General features: G+C 42.2%; 1 pseudogene; it reads left to right on the forward strand.

Annotated features, from left to right (window-relative positions):
- The first annotated feature begins 14,544 nt into the window (after window positions 1-14,544).
- On the forward strand, window positions 14,545-15,565 carry LOC130888242 (60 kDa heat shock protein, mitochondrial-like; annotated as a pseudogene).
- Window positions 15,566-21,009: the final 5,444 nt, after the last annotated feature.

Raw genomic sequence — 21,009 nt, forward strand, 5'->3', positions numbered from 1 at the left:
GTGACTGCCAGAGACACTAGGGCCTTTTCCCATTTTTTTTCTTTTTTTTCCCTGAAATTGCATCTCTCACTGGCCAGGAACTTTTGAAGTCCATCATGCTAACTGGTCACTGGCCCCAGGAATCCACCTGTCTCCACCTCTCCCGCACTAGGATTAAAAACATGGACTACTACTGGAGACTGTATTTTCCCTTTTAGGTTTCTGAGGCAAGCTCTCTTCTCCACTAGCTCCCTCTAACTTCCTACTTAGTACACATCACTACGTGGCTTCCTCCAGCCTTAGAAATTAAGGGTCAAGTCTGAAACTGTTTCTATAAGAAAATTAAAATCGTAAAGGGCTCCTAATGGAGCTCCGTTTGTATAATGCCTGCCATGCAGAAACGAAGTCCTGGGTTCCATCTACAACACCCTATAAAATGGGTGTGGTGAGCACACCTGCAATCCCAGAATTCTTGGGGGGGGGAGGTAAAAGGATCAGAAGTTCAAGGTCATCCTTTAATGCAAAGTCAATAAATACTAGTTTGAACTACCTGATAATCTGACTCAAAAAATACAAATATATATATATGAAAGAGAAAAAAATCTAAGAGCGAATGTGTAGGAGATAAACTGTAAACATTATTTGTGGTGATTATGATATCAGTTAATAGTCACCTAACCCTTAGAATATGCTCTGGTCACCCTTTGCCCGTTTGCCTATTTATTGCAGAAAAGGAAGCACGCTCCCAGAAAGTTCTATTCGAGCTCTGTGGAAATCAAGTCTCTCACACCAAACAAAGACACCGAAGCAGAATGCCTCAAATTTATTAAGGTTCCTTAAAAATCTGCCAAGCGAGTGAAATGAATGATTTCACAACTGGGGCTTCTGAGAAGGGGGCCGGGAATGCTTTTTTAAAAGCGATTCCAATTTATGCCGCCAGAGGGCACAAGTTAGCTTCAAAACTAGGGGATGGCGGGGGGGGGGGGGGTACTGCTTGACGTGAACGTGGTTGAAAATATTACGGCACTCTACCCATGGCAGATTTGTTTTTTGGCGCACAGTAAATAAAACCCCTCCATCTCCGCCGCTCCAGCTCATGGTCCAGGCACACCGGGGATGATCGGAGACCTTTCTGCCTTCTTCCCCCGGATGCCGGGCAGAAGCTCGGAGGCGGGGTGTGACAGCGAGGCAAGGGCTGGGGTCGGCCTCCAAAGGCTCCCTCGGCCGTGGGCGGCCGACACTCATTCACCTCCCCGCTTCCCCGCGCCGTCCTGCGGGGAAGGAGGCCGGAGCCAGCCCGGGCGCGGCCGGCGGCTCCATCCCGCAGAGATCCCGTCCCAAACCCGACCTTCTCGGACCCGGCCGCCACGGGGCCTTCTGGGTAAGCCTAGGGGGCGCGCCAGGCTCACGCGCGGGCCCGTGTGAGCCGCGGGAGCGCGCCCGCGCAGGCGCAGCCCGGAGCGCCCCCGGGATGAAGGCGCAGGGCGCCTGTGACGGAAAGACGTACTCATGACTTGCTGGGGGGGGGGGGGGGGGGGGAGCAAGAAGTGAGGAGTCGGGATGGGGTTGTATAGGAGGTGATGTTGCAGGAAGCGCCCGCCACTGCTTGCTGACAGGTAATTGGTGAAGGGCTTTTCAGAGGCACAGCTCCTTAGTAGAAGAGGGTGAAGAAGGGGGTTCTAGGGCGCCCGAGGATGCCCTTGATGCTCGAATGGTGCAGCATTTTAATACAATCTACACACATTTCCTGTATTCTTTAAATTATCTCCAGAATACTTTTAATGCCGGATCTAAAGTCAGCGCTACGCAACTAATTATTATACCGCATTATTTCGGCAATAACAAAGGGAAAAATGTACATATATACACTCATGCCCAAGCTGCGATAGATCGAATCCATAGATGTTGCATCCTCATGTACATAAGGGTGGCTGTTTTCTCATTTAATTCTAAATCTATGGCGTAATTACTGCAATTACCAGTTTTGGAGAGAAGGAAGCTGAGACTCAGAAAGGTTAAATAACTTATCCAGGTGCACTAAGTTCTAAGTTGAGAAGAGTCCTTTTTTTTTTTTTTTTTGTCTAGAACTGAGAAATCCAGGTTCAAATTCAGAGCTTATTTCTAGTATCTTATGCTTCACGACTAATCCCCCGAAAACTTTAAACCTCTCGGGCTTCACTTTGTCTACCTAAAGAGCCACATCAAACCATCTTAGTGGAAAGTTAGATCAGGCTCGCTTTAAAATCATTAAATATAAGGCTCGTGCCTATGATCCTAGAATTCAGTAGGCTGAGGCAGGAAGATCACTGCTAGACTTGTCTACATAGTGAATTTGAGATCACTCTGGGCTATCCAGCAAGACCTCACCAAAAACAAAATTAAAAATATTAAACCTAAGATATAGAATCTGTATATACTAGTAAAAGTGGGGTAAGTACATAGACCGTACACTTACAAGGTTTCAAATCCAACAGGTGAATTCTAGGACGTAAAACCAAGGACAGAAAATGGGGAAACTCACCACGATTCAACAGTGTGCTTACCTTGCTGCTTTTTCATCTTAAGTTGAGAACCAGGACAGCAAAGAACTGTCCCATTATCAACTTAAAATGTTATTTAATGGCTCTAGCCACAAGTTCTGAAGTTTTGTTGCTATCTCCTTTCTCTTCTGTTTTTGCTGCCACAATTCCTTGTATCACTGTTTACAGCTCTAAGAGTATGTATTCAGTGGTCCACGGGAAAACACATCTGTATACTGGCGCATCTTTTCACAAAGGGTATTTACTAAACTCTTCATCCTGACGCGTTTCAGCATCAGGGTGAAAGTGACTAAAGAGGAAGACCATGTGCCAAGGAGTGTCAAAGTGTTGGGGACCAGCTTCAGCAAGGATTCCACTTACCAAGGTAGGGGCATGGGGGTGAGAAAAATAGTAAAGAGAACGAAGACACAAGTAAAAATAATAAAATGGAAGCAGGATAGTATTGGGAGGGAGTTCCAGTGAATACTGAAAATCACCTGCTTTTAATTTCCATTTGCTTAAAGTGCCCCAACTCCAAGAGGGAGGAGTAAGATAAAAGCTGCATTAATATGATACAAGGAAATGAATAGACCAGTTGAAGGATTGCGGGCTACGTTCTTGGTTAAACATTCTGTTGCTAGAATAAGACAAATAGCGTTCACACTCTAGACCAAAACATATTGTAGGCAAACCATTCCCTGGGTGGAATCCATAGTTATCTTCCTAAAGGAGTAGGAACCTAGTTGGATCCTTTATTTTATTTTATTTTATTTTATTTGATGTAGAAACAGTTCTACTTCTTAATACCTGAAATACCAAGTCTGGATATTAGCCACACCTGTTGACAATAACCTTGAAGGAACAGCAGTTCCAACTCTCTGACTTTAGTCAAGATAGAACAGACCCATGCCTATGAGCACTGTCATCAAAGCATCAGATATCCAACCTGATAGGCAGTAAGTGGAGGGATTGGGGTTTGCTCATGCCTGTTACTAATGGTTTAAAATGTTATTAGGGGGTTGGGGAGATGGCTTATTGGTTACAGACCCTTGCTGCTCTTCCAGAGGACCTGGGTTCAGTTCCAGCACCATTGTCAGGCGGCTCATCACTCCCTGTAATTCCAGTGCTAGAGAATCTGCTGCCCTCTTCTGTACTCTGTGAGTACCCACATGCATGTGTGAACATACGTTTACACACACATGCATGTAAATAATTACTAAGATAAATCTTAACATTTTAGAAATTATTTTATTTCTTTCCTCCTTGCATAGAGATTACACTATTTTGCCCCTTTGAATTTTAGACATACACATGTGATACTTTGGTAAAACCCCCAAACAAGTTTTAAAGAGTAACCTTTAACATTTCTTTTCCCTGTAGTTAGCTGGCAATTCTGGTCATAATGTAGACAACCATGATACTCTAACCTGTACCATAAAATCACATGTAGTTTCTCATGCATGTCTATCTACATCTAATGTGTAGATAGACACGCATGAGAAACAGACCTTTTTAATGTTTAAGATTTTAGGATTGTTCATCACACATCAGAGGCTCTGCGACCCTCTGTGTGTATGTATATGTGTGTCAGTATGTGTGCAGACATGTGTAGACCAGAGGTCTAAGTTGAATGTCTTCCTCAATCACCCTTCATCTTGGATTTTGAGGCAGGGTCTTTTCCAAACTTGGAACTCACCAATTTGGACAAGATTGGCTAGCCAGCAAGCCCTGGGGATCCTTCTGTCCCTATCTCCCAGGACTGGGATTGCATGTGCACTATCTACAGCCCTTAGTGATTGCTGGGGGTTAAACTGAGGTCCCCATGTGTGAGAAGCACTTGTCTGACCGAGTCATCTCCCCAGCCCCAAGCCGGCCTACTCTGAATGATTTGCACATAAAGATGAAATGAAGTTCTTTGAAAGAGACCGACAGGCAGGTCTGTGCTTTCTCTCACAGCTGCTTCCTTGTTTATCCACTTCACCCCTGAAGAACTGATGGAAGCACGCATCTCTGTCCCCTGAGCCAGTATATTCTAGAACCTTAAACGTCAAGTTAACAACTGATGGAAACACACATCTCTGTCACCTGAGCCAGTGTATTCTAGAACCCCAGATGTCAAGTTAACAATAGGAAAATAATAGGAAAGGCACCATATCTAGCTTCGAGAAATCATCAACTTAATTACTTAGTGTTCTTTCAGGATACACAAAACATGGAACTCTGGCGTACAATAAACCACTTTCTAATTTAGCGGCTTATCACACTTGTTACCGCACAAGTTTGACTCAGCTGAGTGTGCTGAAAAGGCTGTAGTGCACTGCCCCACCTCCCTCAGCTTCTGCTGGTTGATTATTTTTGACTTTGTTTTTGTTGAATTGTCAGCCATATTTCTCTTCCCCCATTTCCCCAGTAATTGGACCCCTGTACAGAGTGACTCATGGCTCCAATAACTATTCCAAGACCATACCTATTATACAAAGAGTTTTCAAGGATCTGCTTAATAATGTTCATTGGGCCAAACCATGTGGCCCAAAGTCACTGATAGAGGGGATTTTTTCACACTACAGTCCAGGTACGATTCACTGAAGTGCTACCATTATTAATAATCTGTCGATTCTAAGGCAAACAACTAAGGTCATGGTACCTCACTTTACAAAGACTTAGGGACCATGTCAGTTGCCCTGGTTAATATAAATGGTAATCAGGGAAATTTACCAACTTATGCTATAAATCTTGCTGGTGCCAAGTCCAAGGTTTCTTCTGGCCATGACTATGTCTCAGTGAGTATCTTCAGATTTCCTGATTCCCAGCAGCCGACTGTGGGCAACTTTAAATACTCATGATCGGGGAAGGTGGCCCTGTTGATTAGCCCGAATGAGCTTTTGGAAGTAGAGTGGTAGATATCAAATGAGTGATCTTTTGTGCTTTAGCAACTTGTAGCGTTTCAAAGAAAATGGACACAACTATTTTCAAGGCCCAGTGAGTGCAAAAGGAGAAATTCCTCCACTATTCTCGAAGCTTCACAAGAATGACGCATTGTTGACCTGTGGTAAATTGACTTCTTTAAGCTTACTGTGTCTTGGTTCTTCCTGGGAAAGATGTGGTTAAATCAAACTGGAATTAAATTGCTAGAAACTTGTAAAAAAAAGCTCTACTAGGGTATATGTCTGCAAATATACAATATCAAGAAATCATTTCCGTGGTTGGAGAGATGACTCAGCACTTAAGAGCACTGGTTGCTCTTCCAGAGGTCCTGAGTTCAATTCCCAGAACCCATGTAAAAAGCTGCCCATGGTAATGCATGCTTATAACCCTAACCCCGGGGAAATCAGAGAAAACAAAATCCTTGGGGTTTGCTGGTCAGATAGTGTGGTGGAACTGGTGAGCTTCAGGTACAGTAAGGAATCCTGTCCTTAGGTAGACAGAAAAGATACCTAACTTTGACCTCTGCATCCCGACCCCGCCTCACACACATGTTATTGAAAGACTCCATATTCTACTAGAGATACTTGCTCAGTCATGGTCATTGCCTCTCTATTTACAAATTAGGAACCAGAAACAACATCACTGCCTTTCCACTGATCAATGGATAATAAAATGCACAACCACAATGGATATACTTCCAGCTGTAAATAGAAATGAAATCATGATGTTTACAGTATGTGGATGGGACTAGAAAATAATACACCAATCAAGGTGGCCCTGATCCAGAAGACAGACGTTGTTTTGTTATTTGTGGGTCCTAACTTTAAATTTTTAAATATGAGTGTGTAAAAGCAGAAGCCAGGAAAATAGAAAGGGATCATAGGGAAAGCAGGGCAGAGGAGCTCTAGAGAGGGGTGTAGGGGGACAGAGGTACATAGAGTGAGAAATGGGGGGCTCTGACTGGGGAGGGAGAAGGAAGACAGTGGGGTAAGGTGGAGAGATGGTTATGCTTAAGGTTGTTTGAAAAGGCCACAAGAAAACATTAGCTTTCTTAACAATTCTATGTACACATTATCTATTTTTAATTGAAGTCATTTCACATGGGTGAAAATGCTCTCAAGAGTCATAGCCTACAAAAAAACACTTAATGCGGGACATGGAAATCCTCCCTTCAAAAGTGTTGGTCAGAAACATCCAAAAGACACCCTACCCCCACCTCCAACAGTGTGGTTTCCCTCCCTTTGTTTTGTAATGACTTTGAAAAATATGTGCTGGACCTAGAACAGGAAACATATGAAAAGTATTAACTCTTATCTGTATTGTTCAGAATTTCATATATGTATACAGTTCCCACTTCAACTCCCACACATCCCTCCCCATATGGCTCCTGTCCAAAATTCATGTCTTTTTTTTTAATAACCCACTATGTGAGAAACGAGTCCTCCATGACTCATCTAACTTAAACCAAAACAAGAACACAAAGGGAGAAAATGTCAAGCATGAAAAAGGGCCAAGATTCTGTTTCTGTTCCTTGGCTGACTTAAGCGGCTTCTACAAGACCCATTAGTCTAGGGTAGGAAGGGACGTTGTGATAACCGATGCATTGAAGCTGCCCTGGATGCTTCCACATAGAAAAGACCCGGGAGCTAAAGATGGTAACAGGCTTCTTAAAAATTAATGATGAACAGATCATTAAAATGAATGCAAGATATAAGAACGATTTTTACAGTGCTGACTAATAATACATAATTCTTAAAATCTGTAGTATTTCTAATCTTGTAAATAATGTACTAATGTCAATACTGGTGACCACATATACCATGTGTCCAAGAACCGCTCAAAGTGTTTGGCTCATATGTTTGAGAAGTCTTTTTCTTTTTTTAACCACGGAAGGCATTAGATGATAGAGTTAGCAGGGGGAAGATGGGAGGGAAAAAAATCAGAATGGTCTGTAGGCCACTTACTAATGTTCCTCCCATCTGAAACCTCTTGAGCCAGGCATCATAATCTACATTACTTTCAGCACCATTGTCTTCCCTGCTTCTACTTGTGTGGCTCGTTAAGCCTCACTTAAAGCATTCAACTGCTTTCCTAATCTAAAGGCCCAAAGTCCATACTCCTTCAACAAGCAGCATGGTCAAGCCTGCCCCAGAAATACCTCAACTTCTGTCTTAGTAACTCTTTTATTTCTGTGAAGATGAAGGTTAACTCTCATGAGGGATGAAGGTTAGCTCCTGAAATGCACACATTCTGCCCCCAGTACAGAGTTTCTTTTTAAGACTATGGGATACTTCAACTCACACCTTTCTGTCCCCTTGGTCACTCTGGACTAGAAACCCTGACACCAGTCATTCATTTCTTATTTCCCCTTCAGCCTCTCATCTCTGGAAAACGCTGTGCTGAGCCTTCTTTTGCTCCTAACTCTCTTCCTATCTATTTCCAAGAATCACACAATGCCAAAGAACGCTGTCTCCAAAGCTCAGCTCAAACGAAGACAATTGTATTGTTGACTACAGTGCTTTCACTGTGCGTGCAAAGTTCCCTGCTCTTGCATAAACACATCATTTTAAGTTTAGGAAAAAGAGTTTTAATATTTTCCTACCATTATTCCTCAGCATATATCCAGTTACCATATCTCTGAATGGTATTGTACTGGAATGTTTGATTTTCAACCAGAGACACACGTTTGAAGGGTGATGGTAAGGGCAGAGACTCACAGCTGGTCAAAGTACTGAGAAGGAGGAACTGTTGGATGCTACACCCAAGTGGAACATCTGTATCACTTCCTGCAAGGACCAGGTACAGGGCAGAAGAAGGGGCAAGAAGAGGGTAAGACCTGGAGGATAGAGATGTGCACTCTGAAGCGCTGGTTTCTGGATGTAACATGCTCTTCACCTGAACACAAAGCAGATGTGCCTGTGCCTGCCTCCACAAGGCACACCTGCACACACACACATACACACACACACACACACACACACACAGGAGCAGAGATTGGTTAGGTTGAAGAGAGTCAACAAAGTTGGGAGAGGCATAAGGTAGGGTAACGGGGCGAATATGCTCACAGTTCATTCTGTAAGTATATGTAATTATCAAAGTATTGTAATACTGTTTAGTAGATGACTTGAATTTCATAAAAAATGAATGTTCAACGAATATTGATTTAACATTAGGACAGAATTAAAAAAAAATGTCTAAAATGGCCCTGAAGATAATTTCTCCTTTTGTTCTCCATATTTGTAGACAGGAACGACTATTATAAAATCAAACTGTTAACCAACTCTAAAAACCATTGACAATACTTTATGTCCTGAAGTGTCAAATATTCAGCCAAAATTTAAATGTTAAAATAAGCTATTTTAACACACTCATCTCGCTAGTATGGAAATTTCCTTTAGTCATGTGGGTAGCGAGAACTCTTGTGGGGTGGGAGCGCACTGGAGGGACGGCCCAGTGGCTAAGTGCATTTGCTGTCCTTGCTATTTGTCTGTGAGTTCTTGGCATTGAACTTTGGTCCTCATGCTTGTCTGCCAAGTTCTTTACTGACTGAGTTTTTCCCCATCCCCAAGAATTATTTTAAGCAAATATATTCATGATTTGCTATCAGCAAATGTTTACATTATGTAACTATTTTACAGATCTATGTACCTGTGTATGTCTATGCCATGTAAAAAGGTCTCAGTAAAAGGATAAGAATTTCTGGCTTCCTGCCATTTAGAACCCTTAACCTCTTCTTCATCCAACCCTAAATAATGTACTATCAAACTATAAATGCCGATGGAAAGCAGGAATTGCATTAATGCGGAGTATAAGAATATATCACCTTCACTTTCATTTCATTCCACCCAGGCCTTTTGTGCAGAAAGTTTGCCTGTCTTCCTGAGGTTGGGACTTCATCCTGGATAGAGCAGCGTTTCCGTCACCCTGACAGAGGCTGGGGACAAAGGGAGAGGACTGGAGTGCATGTGTGTTTGTCATAGATGAGGAAACAAATATACAGAGACGATTAGATGTCCCCCTCCTCCTCGTCACTTTAAAAGGTATTAATGCAAGTGTTAGACATATTCACGAGGTGCAGTGTCCTGTTGAGCACATATGTACAATGCACACTGCTCGTCAGGACGATTTGTATTTTCATCTAGAATTTTTTTGTGTGTCTGAAGCCCTCATGTTCTTTCTTCATAAGATGAAGTATGGCGGTTTCTCAGAAAAATGGGAATAAATACCTCAGGACCCAGCAATATCACTCTTGGGCATATATCCAGAGGATGCTCAATCATACTACAAGGACTTGTGCTCAACTATGTTCACAGCAGCATTATTTGTAATGGCCAGAACCTGGAAACAACCTAGATGACCCTCAACTGAAGAATGGATAAAGAAAATGTGGTACATTTACACAATGGAGTATTACACAGTGGTTAAAAAAATGACATCTTGAAATGTGCATGCAAATGGATGGAACTAGAAAAAAACATCCTGAGTGAGGTAACCCAGACCCAGAAAGATGAGCATGGTATGTACTCATAAGTGGATACTAGCTCTAAAGCAAAGGATAAGGAGCTTATAGTTCATGACCCCAGAGAAGCTAAGTAACAAGGTGAACCCTAAGAGAAACATACATAGATCCCCTGGGAAGGGGAAATAGACAAGATCTCCTGACAAAATTGGGAGCATGGGAGTCAGGGGAGGAGGGAGGGGGAAGGAAAAGAGAAGGGGAGTCGGGGAGTGGGGAGGAGAACTTGAGGGAATGGGATATTTGAGATGGAGAAAGGACAGAGATGAGAGCAAGGAAAGAGATGTTTTGAATAAGAACTCTTAAAGTGGATGTCGTTGTATATCTTGTGGTCTGTTCTCACACACAGTAATATCAGTCCAGTTCTTGTGCCCAGAAAAGCATTGCCTGGAAAACTACAATAATAGAGGAGAAGGATCAATGCTTGGGAAAGTCTAGGACAGAGGCTCCGGTGTAAGTGCAGGGTCATCCTAGTCCATGGATGTGAATAGCCGTTGTAGCCGGCTTCTTCATAATTTTAATAGTGCCGTAAATCCCATATGAAGGAGGAAAACTTCCTTTAAAAAACAATCTTTTATTATATTGATTATTTGTGGTGTGTGTGTATGTGGTATGTGTGTATGTATGTGGTATGGTGTGTTGTGTGTTTGTATGTGGTATTAGGTATGGTATGTGCATGGGGGGTATGGTATGGTGTGTGTGTGTAGTATGTGTGTATGGTGTGGTGTGTGTATATGTGTTGTGGTATGGTGTGTGTGTGGTATATGTGTATATGTTTTGTGGTATGGTGTGTATGTGTGTGTTTGTGGTATGGTGTGTGTGTGTGTGTGTACGCAGTATGATCATGGATGTTAGAGGATAATTTCAGAATCAATCCTCTCCTTCCACACTGGGGATCAAATTCAGGTCACCATGTTTGGGGGCAAGCACCTTTACCAGAGACATTTCACCAGCCCCAATTTTTTAAAATTAAGTTTTAGAATCCAGCTTGTTGGCAAATGCCTATAATCCCAGTATTTGGGAGACTGAGGCAGGAGTCAGTCTTACTATAGTAAGAGTATCATCTTAAAGAAATAATGCAATAATTAAATCCAAGATGGAAAATATTTCTGTTATTTTTATCCCTTAAACACGATCTTTAAAGACAACCTTGAAAGCACAATGTTTTGTGTGTGGTTTTTTTCCACACTGAATTTCTGCAATTTCCAAAAATAATTATTGTTTTTTGTGGTGCAATCCATTTATGGCCTCCTCGGGGGAAAAAGGTGGCCAAGTACTGTTTCTTGGTAAATGCTCCTGATTTATTCTTGCTTATTTCGTAATATAAAAAGAAAAAAAGGTATCTTAGGCTGTATTGGTTAGTTTAGGAGGCAGTGTGGCCACACATCCTTCTTTAGACTACGAAGAAAGACACTGAGAAAAGATCAAAGGAGAACATAGAGGTGACTTGTGGAAAAGGTGTGTATGGTTTTTTTGTGTGTGTTTTTGTGTATCTGTCTGTCTGTCTGTCTCTGTATAAATAAAAATACCTGGTTTTTAGAATACAGATTTTTCTTTTTATCCTAGGAAATAATGTTGGTTTCAACTATTCAATTTGTTGCTAAATACTCTTCCTGCCAAAAAAATAAAAACAAAAATTATATCACAACGTTTGTCAGCATGATGAACTCACACGTCACAAAGAAACACTTAGCCTTGTGGGTGCAAGTGTAATTCATGAGACACAAGTGGATCGCAGCACTCTCCCTACCTCCAATCCAAAACCTGAGGATGAAAAGCAGTGGCACCCTCAGTGTTCACAGACTAATTTGAAGGGTCTACTCTGAGCAAGTCAGTTTTAAGGGTGCACTCACTAAATTATTTTGTGGATAAATGAACACCAGAATCTGACGGGCTCTGCCGTGGCCAGTGAGTCATCAGAACACTAGTCTGAAAGCTTGGTTCTAAAACTAGGTGATAAGTGACAGATGGCATGGATGGGGGTTGGGATTGCAATCTCTCAGAACACACCCCAACACCAAACTCTCAGCACAAAGGAGATTTATTACCCCGGTGGGGCAAGTGGGGCAAATGAGGCATGGAGGGTGGGGTGCATGCGGGAGGGGGGTGTGAGGAGGGAGGGTGTGAGCTGCCTCTGGATTAGACAAAGCAGCAGCAGAAGCAGCAGATTTTTTCTTTGTTGCTGTTGTTTGTTTATTTTTTTCTTTAGAAGTGAGTTTTTAAAGAGAAAAGGGGGCCTGGGGAGAGTTCTTTTAGGGTGAGTCTCTCTAGGGCGAGTTGGTGAGATCTGATTGGATAGGTGTAGCCAGTGTAGCCAAATAATGAATCGTAATTACTGAAGCTTGGTGTTTAGTCAGGAAAGAGTCAGTGCCAATAAAAGGAACAGAACTTGGGGGCTGGCTTTAGGAAAGTAATCTAACAGTTTAGCAAGGGGGAGGGAAGGAGAAAGGGCAAAACCTGTATGCAAAGCATGAGCCTACCAGAGAGCCCTTCAGTATGAGCTGAGCAAAGTCCACTGTGTCTCTGGGTAGTTTGGTGGCTTCATGGAAGAAGTGACCTTCAGTTTTAACACTGGGAGTAAACGTGACACGAATAGAGAAGTGGCAAAAGAAACTCTATACAGAAGACTCAAAAAAAAAAAAAAAACCCAAAAAACAAAGTAACCAACTTTGAGAAGCCTGAGTCAAACAGCATTTCAGAATTGATGAAATCAGCTCAGAGATGCTGGGTAATCCTATCTGCCAAACAGGGGTGCAGACTCCACATGCAAAGGCCGATGTACTGAAGGATCGTCCTGGACTTCTCCAGCTGGGACAGGCGAGGCTAGTGCCCCAATCTAGGAAGGCCGTCTACAGAGACTGCGTTCCTAACTGAAGCCGCGAAGTTCACCCTGACCCCTGCTCTAACCCTTCTGCACTATCTCTAATCTCTTCCTGACTCTCCTACTTCTGCCAACAGATCCGATCCACTTGAGGACTCTTCACCAGAAATCTCCTGATTGCTTCCGCTCTCATCCCTGCTCCCTGTGAATTGCCAAACCCGACACTGTAACTCAGGGACCTCTTGGATTTTCCCTTTTGTCTGTCCCCTCTGACTTTTCTGTAGTCCGGGCCACTGTCACTGTCCACCTGGAATAATAATTCCCTTAGCTGACCTTGCACTCTTGTATTCTCTTTCTTTAGCGAGTGGTCCCCGAAGTCTGTATCTTCTGGGAGTTTGAAATGAACGAAGATGTTCAGGTTCTCCCAGATGTGCTCAGAGACATATCGAGCCACACATTATCCCACTGGGGATTGAGAGCGTTCGCTCAGAGAATTTTTCTACGCTACAACTGGCAGTGCATTTGAAGATGCAAATTAGATCAAGCCCTTTCTTCCACTAAATACCTGTCACCCATTTTCATGTCAGAGTTCTCCTTCAGAGATATTGTTCCACTCTGTCGTGTGGGTTTTTCTGTTTATTCTCTATGTCTTCTTCGCCTGAGTCACCCACTGTCCTTACTTGTTTGCAATGCTACGAAGACAGGGATGTCTTGCTCTTCGATGTAGTTTAAGCACTTTATACAGAGGCCCTTCTGTCGTGTAATAATCATTTGTCGTAAAGAGGAAAGGAGAGAAGAGAGGAAATAGAGGAGGAAGAGACAGGGAAAGCTCTGTCCTGGCAGCGTAAATATTAACCTTACAAAATGGTAACTTCAGTAGATGATGCAAGTCTTTAAAGGCCTCGGAGCTGAGGAGCAGCGGGGGTGGGAAAATTCTGGAGAGTAAGTCCGTAGGGTGTGTTGAATCACTGGGCTGTGACTGATGAGGTGGATTTAGCAATCTGAGGGTGGACCAGGAAGTCCACAAGCAGAAAGCAGTGCTGAACTGAAGAGCAGGATAGCTTCCGTAGGCAACGCAGCTCGAGCTAAGGGGTGTTGCTCGGCCTCTGGTGAACGGACCAGAGAAATTCAGAGGTAAAGCTACCCAGAATGCTTATGTTTCCAATCTAGATGAGAATACGGTGGGCAACACTGTTAACAAAAAGTGGTAAATACAGCAGTCGAAATGTTCTTTGCCTAAAAGGATGAGGTCAGAAACGCATCCTTCCCAAGACTATTGAGTGACATTTGAATCTGTTAGAGGAATACCTACCTGATAGTGACATAACACAGAGGAAGCAGAGACAGCTTGGGTGTCGCTGTGAAGAGGTCAGAGTTGACACTATTGGTAACCCTGGTGCCCGAGACAGCTGGGGATGAACAAAAGTAACCACTAGTTTAAAAATGAAGAAAGTAACTAGCATCTTCCAGCTCCCTTGCTGTTCCAGGGGTAAACACACTAACAGCTTACTGGGGATCCTGTTAGCCTTGCCTCTGCTTATTTCTGTCTGTCCCATGGCTGCCCGTGGAAAGCATCCCAGAGTCAGCCCCAAGAACACCAAGCAGATATGACTGGGAAACATATACCTCAACTAAGAAGCATACCAACCTCAACTGACTATACAGAGACATAAAACATCAGGGCACCAAAGGCATAGGGCTAAGTTACCTGATTAAAAGGCAAAACCTTCCTCTCACTAGCTGCCGACTACCTGTCTTGCCTCTCCCACTCCTGCCCCGCAGAAATGCATTTACTACCTGTAGTCCTTTGCCAGTTAAGAATGCTACTGTCTGGGGCACTAGCTCCTCATCTCACCCCAGCCTATGCCAGAGGTGTAAAAGTTGGTGTATAAGTCTGAGCCTTATTGCTTCAAGGTGTAGTAGATCTTTCAGCCTATGCTGCAGCCATTCCAATGGGGCCAAACAGTGCTGAATGAACACAGTTGGGAAGTCCTAAAGAAACAAAAGATGAGCTCACTGCTGCAAGTTAGCTGATTTAAAGACTAAATCTAAAGATGTTATAGCTAAACCTGTTCAAGACGCTGCCAATAACACAAATGAAGAGAAGCATCACTGCTACTGTTCTGCCCTGTTCTGTCACCAAGGAGGGCTTTGGGAAGATCAGCCAGTGTTAACACTGTGGATGTGATGTTAGTTGTTGATGCTGTAATTGATGAATTGAAAAAAACTGGTCTGAACCTGTGGCAAAGCCTGAAGAAATCGTTCAGGTTGCTACAATTTCTGCAAATGGAGACAAAGACATTGGAAACATCATGACTTATAAAATGAAAAAGGTTGGGGAAAAAAGCCATCATTACAGTGAAAGATGGATAAATCTAGAATGATGAATTAGAAGTTGTTGACGGAGTGAAGTTTAATAAAGGACCTATTTCCCTATATTTTATTAATACATCAAAAGCTCAACAAATATGAATTCAAAGTTGCCTGTGTTCTGTTGGGCGAAAAGAAAGTTCTAGTGTGCCATCTGTCATGCCAGCTCTTAAAATTCCCAGGGCTCCTCGGAAGCCCTTGCTCGTAATTGCTGAAGATGTTGATGCAGAAGCTCTAAGCACAGTGGCTTTGAACAGGCTGAAAGGTGGTCCTCGGGTTGTAGCAGCCAGAGCTATTGTTGCAGCCAGGGTTGGGGACAATAGGAAGAACCAGTTTGAAGATAGAGCTGTTGCTACTGGTGGTGCAGTATTTGGAGAAGGGGGATTGAATCTAAATCTTTAAAATGTTCAAACTCACGATTTAAGTTGCAACTAAATCTCTAAAATGTCAAATATATTTATCTATGGCCAACAAAAACATGTCAACAACTGCACAGATTCTTCCCTGACCATCTAGTTGGGAACAATTCTGCCATCTAGCATGCCCAAACCGGTGACCTTAAGAGAGTACAACTCGGTAAAGAGACCACAGCACAATTCTGAGCAAGCAACTGTATTTCACACTAAAAGGTGAACTATGGGATGTCTTGGGGCCGATGGGTGTGAATACACAGGTTCAACAGTCTCAAGTTACCTGCAAAAACTACTCAGGGTCAAACTCCAACCATAGCATCATCCTGCCTAGTGGATCAGTCTGAAAAGAGTAAGAGGCAGAAGGAGAGACAGAAAGCTTTGTACGCAGTCCACGACCATGGACAGAGGAGAGGCCTCCAATCTTTAGTGAATCAGCTCAACTTTATTCCAGAGTATAAGGAACACATAGGATTGGGAATCCTGGATAGAAACCATAATTTGTATTAGGTGGTGGGCTTCTATCACAAGGCTTAGTATGTGACAGTTAGGTCCTACAATGGAGCTCCCAGCACAAGTCTCAGCAGAGATCTGTGCCAAGGGTCAAGTCAAAGATAAATCAGGCCTCTGGTTTTAGAGACAGGTTTAGATAAGGTCAGTCCTCCAGGCCCAGGGACAGCCTTTAGATAAGGCTAGGAAGAGTACAGGAAACTCTTCTGGGGAGGGAGGGGGTTTCCACATTGCCAAGCTCAGAGAAAGCTGCCAGGTTATGGCACACTGTGGCCTCTATCATCCAACAAATATTCCATCAGTACACGTATACAGAAGGTTGGTATTAGGAGTCATTTTATTGCTATGTTCTTTAAGCAGAACAGTAGTATTGAGTTTTGCCATGGGTCCCTGGGCTAGCTAGGCTTAGGCTCATGGTCACCCAACTAGAGTTGGGTATGAGTTCCATCTCATGGAGTAGGCTTAAGTTCAGTCAGATGTTGGTTGCTTCGTCCCACAAGCTTTGTACCATCATTGCCCTAGCGTGTCTTGCAGGATTACTGATCAAAGGGTTGGTGTCTACATTTCTCCTTTGGCAGCATGCAGAGCACCTCCTCTACCAAAACACTGGCAGTCAGAGCGAAGACTCTAGGGAGGCACCAGCTCAACGTCTCCACGTTCAATGAGTTGAGTAGATGGTATTGTCAGCAATAGGGCCTTGCTGTCAGTTTGTGAAGAGCAACCTTGTAAACAGCTTAGGTTGCTTGGGGATGTCCATGGGACCCAACAGTTGGCCAACAGTTCAATTCTATGTTAACTAAATCCAGTACTAGAAGTTTCATTGGTGACAAGAAATAGCCAGTTGGAGCTCTGTCTCTCCCATAATTTGGTAATTTCATATTGATAGCCTTTATATATGCATATATATTTAGGAAGCTTCTTTTGTATTGGGTTTCCATACCACCTCTCAAATGGCCCTTAATTTTAGCTATCTCTCCCCATATTCCTTTCTCCAACTCCTTATAGCCTCCCTTCTCCACACGATCTTCCTGTTCCAGACCCCTAGTCCATCCATAACTATCCATTGCAGATCTTTCCTAGGGAGATCTGGCACTCTCCCCTAGTCTCTTACTTTATACCTAATCTCTCTGGGTCTACAGATTGTAACTTGGTTGTCATTGACCTTACAGCTAATAACAACTTATAAGCAAATACATTTCATATTTGTCTTTCTGGTTCTGTATTACCTCATTTAAGATGACTTTTACTAGCTCCATCCATTTACCTGTGAATTTCATCTTGTCATTTTCTTAACAGCTGAGTGATATTCTATTGTATAAATTTTCTTCAACCATTCATCTGTTGAGGGATGTCTAGGTTGTTTCTAATGTCTGGCTATTATGAATAAAGCAGCAAAAAACATGGGTGAACAAGGGTCTCTGGTAGGATGAAGCATACATTGGATATATGTCTAAAAGCGGTGTAGCTAAACCTTGAGGTAGATCAATTTGTGTCTTCCGGAGGAACCACCGCACATATTTACTGACGGTAAAAATTTGCATTCCCACCAGCGATGCACGAGCATTCCCCTTACTCTACATCCTCACCAGCATAAGCTGTCATTTGTTTTTCTGTTCTTAGTCATTCTGACAGTTGTAAGATGAAATCTAAAAGTAGTTTGGATTTTCATTTTGCTAATGGATAAGGATGTTGAACAATTCTTTACGTATTTCTCAGTCCTCTATTGAGAATTCTTTATTTAGATCTGTATCTCATTTTTAAATAAAGTTATGGGTTTTCTCAATATATAGTTTGAGTTCTTTCTGTATTTTATATATTAGCCCTCTATTGGATGTGTAGTTGATAAAAATCCTTATCCATTCTGTAGGTTGCTTCTTTGTCTGAATGATTGAGCCATTTGCAATGCAGAAGTCTACTGCTTTCCTGGCCAAAGTGTGCTGTTTGCTTGTTTTTGAGCATGTATTAGAGAGAGAGGAGGATGGTTGTGTAGGGAGGTGGGGAGAATCTGAAATGATGGATGGGGAAGAGAGAAAACATATATACATATGTATGTATACATCCATACATATGGAACTATCAGTAAACATATCCTATAAAATGTTATCTGGAATAGGCCAATAAATGCATGCTGCAATTATATGAATTTTAAAAAAACAGACTGGAAGAAGCAAGTTGGTCAGTCATACAGAGAGTGAATCAAGGACCTGGAATCTGAGAATAGGTAGCATCCTCCATATTTATCAGCTCTCTGCTTATAGAGCACATATCTAATCGAATCAACTGAAAAAGAGGAAGAGTATTCTGACTCACAGTTTAGAGTTCCAGCCAATGACGAATGTTTCTGTTGCTGTGGGTGGTGGCGGTACAGAACATCTTGGTGAGAACAGGTCTCAGAATGCAACTATTCACTTTATAGTGATGGGAAAATGAAAGAGAGGAGTGGGGAGACACGGGATTGTGCAGGTAGGTCATACCCAATGACCTACAGTCGCCCCGTAGGCCCAACCTCGTGAGTGTCTAGGATTACAGACATGGCTGAATCAGCAGTTTGTTTAGACATTCTTTTCAACACAGTCACTCACTCAAAAATGACACAAACTTTGCCCATTCCCAGCTGAAGTCCTGCTCTGTAGACAATCAAACAGCTGGCTCTCCAACTGCTTTAAGGTCTTTCCTGCTCTAGTTGTCCCCAGTTCTTCTTTAAAGTAGCCTTCTCATGATGGAAGCAAGACGATGAAATCAGCTTGGCGTAAGCAACAGTTTTCTGGGATGCCTTGGGGAATCGGTAGTCAATGACGCATGGCCATCCACCACCACACACTGAAGATCCCTTTGTTGTGTAGGACCCTGGTCCTGCAGTGTCAAGACCTCTACACAGGATCTTCCACCATGAGGCAAGCACATCTCTGCTTACAGCCTATTTGTTTCCTTGAGTTTACTTCAAAGCCTTTATTTTGCCTCCTATGATTAAGGAATCTTCTTCTCTTACCTGACTTGCCTTGAAAATTATCCCCAGACTTAGCACCCCAATGAATCTTCCACAAGAGGAAGGCCAGACAGAGGTAGGCCTAGGTCCAGGGACTCTATCCTTTAAATGGCTGTAGAAGCTGATAATTCACACCAAACCCAATGAGCTTCTTTACTCCGACCTTCATTTAGAGAGCTGTTTAAAATTTCATAAGACCTTTTGCAGTCCTGTCCTGGAATTTCTTGGAAATGTTTGATTTTGCTTCCTCTGTGTGTGTCCATGAGTTTGTGTGAGCAAGGCTATGCAAATGTGAGTGTTTGCATGGGTGAATTACTGCCGGATCTTGCCTGCCTGTGGTTATTCTTCCCCTGGCAGACAGAAGGGAACTTATATATTTACATATTTTTCTCTGATCTTATTATTATGTCAAATACGTTGGCCCAGTATTTTAGCTAAGACAGGCTTTGACTAAGCTTTCCATGATATAAGTTTGCAGCTTGGCTGATGACTCAGAGAGTAAGAGCTCTTTCTGGTTACATCTGGCAACCACAGTTTGATCCCAGAATCCATACAGAGATGGATGAAGAAACTGACTTCATGGGTTTTTTTTGTGCTCTGTCCTCCAAAGCCTTGCCTGCCCTTGCCATGGCATCAGTATCCAAACAGTCATCATAAACACACTCACACAGTAGTACAAAAATAAATAAATTAAATTGAAAAAATAATTTCTAAGGTCTGAAAATCATTCTATATTAGTTTTATGTATCTCAACGGTTATCATATATATAAAACAAATTATAGAAGGTAAAAATACTTTAGAGTTTAATTATTATGAATTTTTGTTGTATTAACAAATCATATGACCTCAATGGGCTAACAAACTTATCAGTTCTCAATCTTTAATTAGCTTGAAGTCCTTAGACTAACAGTTTGCTGTTGACAGAGGTTTCTGTCCTGCCTGGTCCCACAGCCGTTCAGTCCCAAAGAAACACATGGAGGCCTACGCTAATTATAAACTGGTTGGCCTATTAGCTCAGGGTTCTTATTAACTCTTACATCTTACATTAACCCATAATTCTTGTCTGTATTAGCCATGTGGCTTGGTACCTTTTATCAGTGAGGCAATCTCATCTTGCTTCCTCTGCATCTGGATGACGACTACAGACTGAGCCTTTCCTCTTCCCAGAATTCTCCTGTTCTGATGGCCCTGCTTATACTTCCTGCCTGGCTGCTGGCCAATGGACATTTTATTAAGCCAATACAGTGACAAATATTTGCATGGAACAAGACCATTGCCCCACAGCAGTTTGCTAAGCTTATTAATGTTATATGTCAATCTCAGCCTGTGTGTTTTGTCACCGGTCCTCTGCATACTACTCCTTTCTGTTGCTGTTTTACTGAAAATTTCATCCATATGTGAAATTTGTATAAAACTCACACGTAGGACTGTCCACTTTCCCTAAATTCTCCTAATTTGATGGAATATATTTTCCCCTACTGTGAGGACAGTGAAATTCAGAGTCTGGGTGAACACCGACTGGTTGAAACAATCCTTTTGAGGAAATGGGACTAAACCAGAATGGCATGCTGTCATTGATGATGTCACACAGAATTAAGTAGAATTTTAGGTGATTGCCACTTTGCCTTTTTGCTTTAACATTTATGAATGCAACTAAATAAAACAACAATGAAGGCTAGTAATTATTAAGTCTTAGTTAAAGTTTTTTTTTTACTCCATTTTAAATTCCTAGAGGAAATGCAATCTGGATAATTCCATTAATATTGCTTACATTAAAATAGAAAAATTCCAACAAATTGTGTAAAAGTGTTATTTCTGAGAATATACTATTATTTATTTTTAAGATGGCCAACATGAATACACACATTTCTTTTTGGCAGTTAGTCACATATTTATGTATAATGTTTAGTTTTAGAATAATTTAAAATAATAAATTATGAAACACTGGCTTTGAAATCCTAGCAATCACTTC

This window comes from Chionomys nivalis, chromosome 16 (assembly GCF_950005125.1).
Source record: "Chionomys nivalis chromosome 16, mChiNiv1.1, whole genome shotgun sequence".
NCBI classification, from domain to species: Eukaryota; Metazoa; Chordata; class Mammalia; order Rodentia; family Cricetidae; genus Chionomys; species Chionomys nivalis.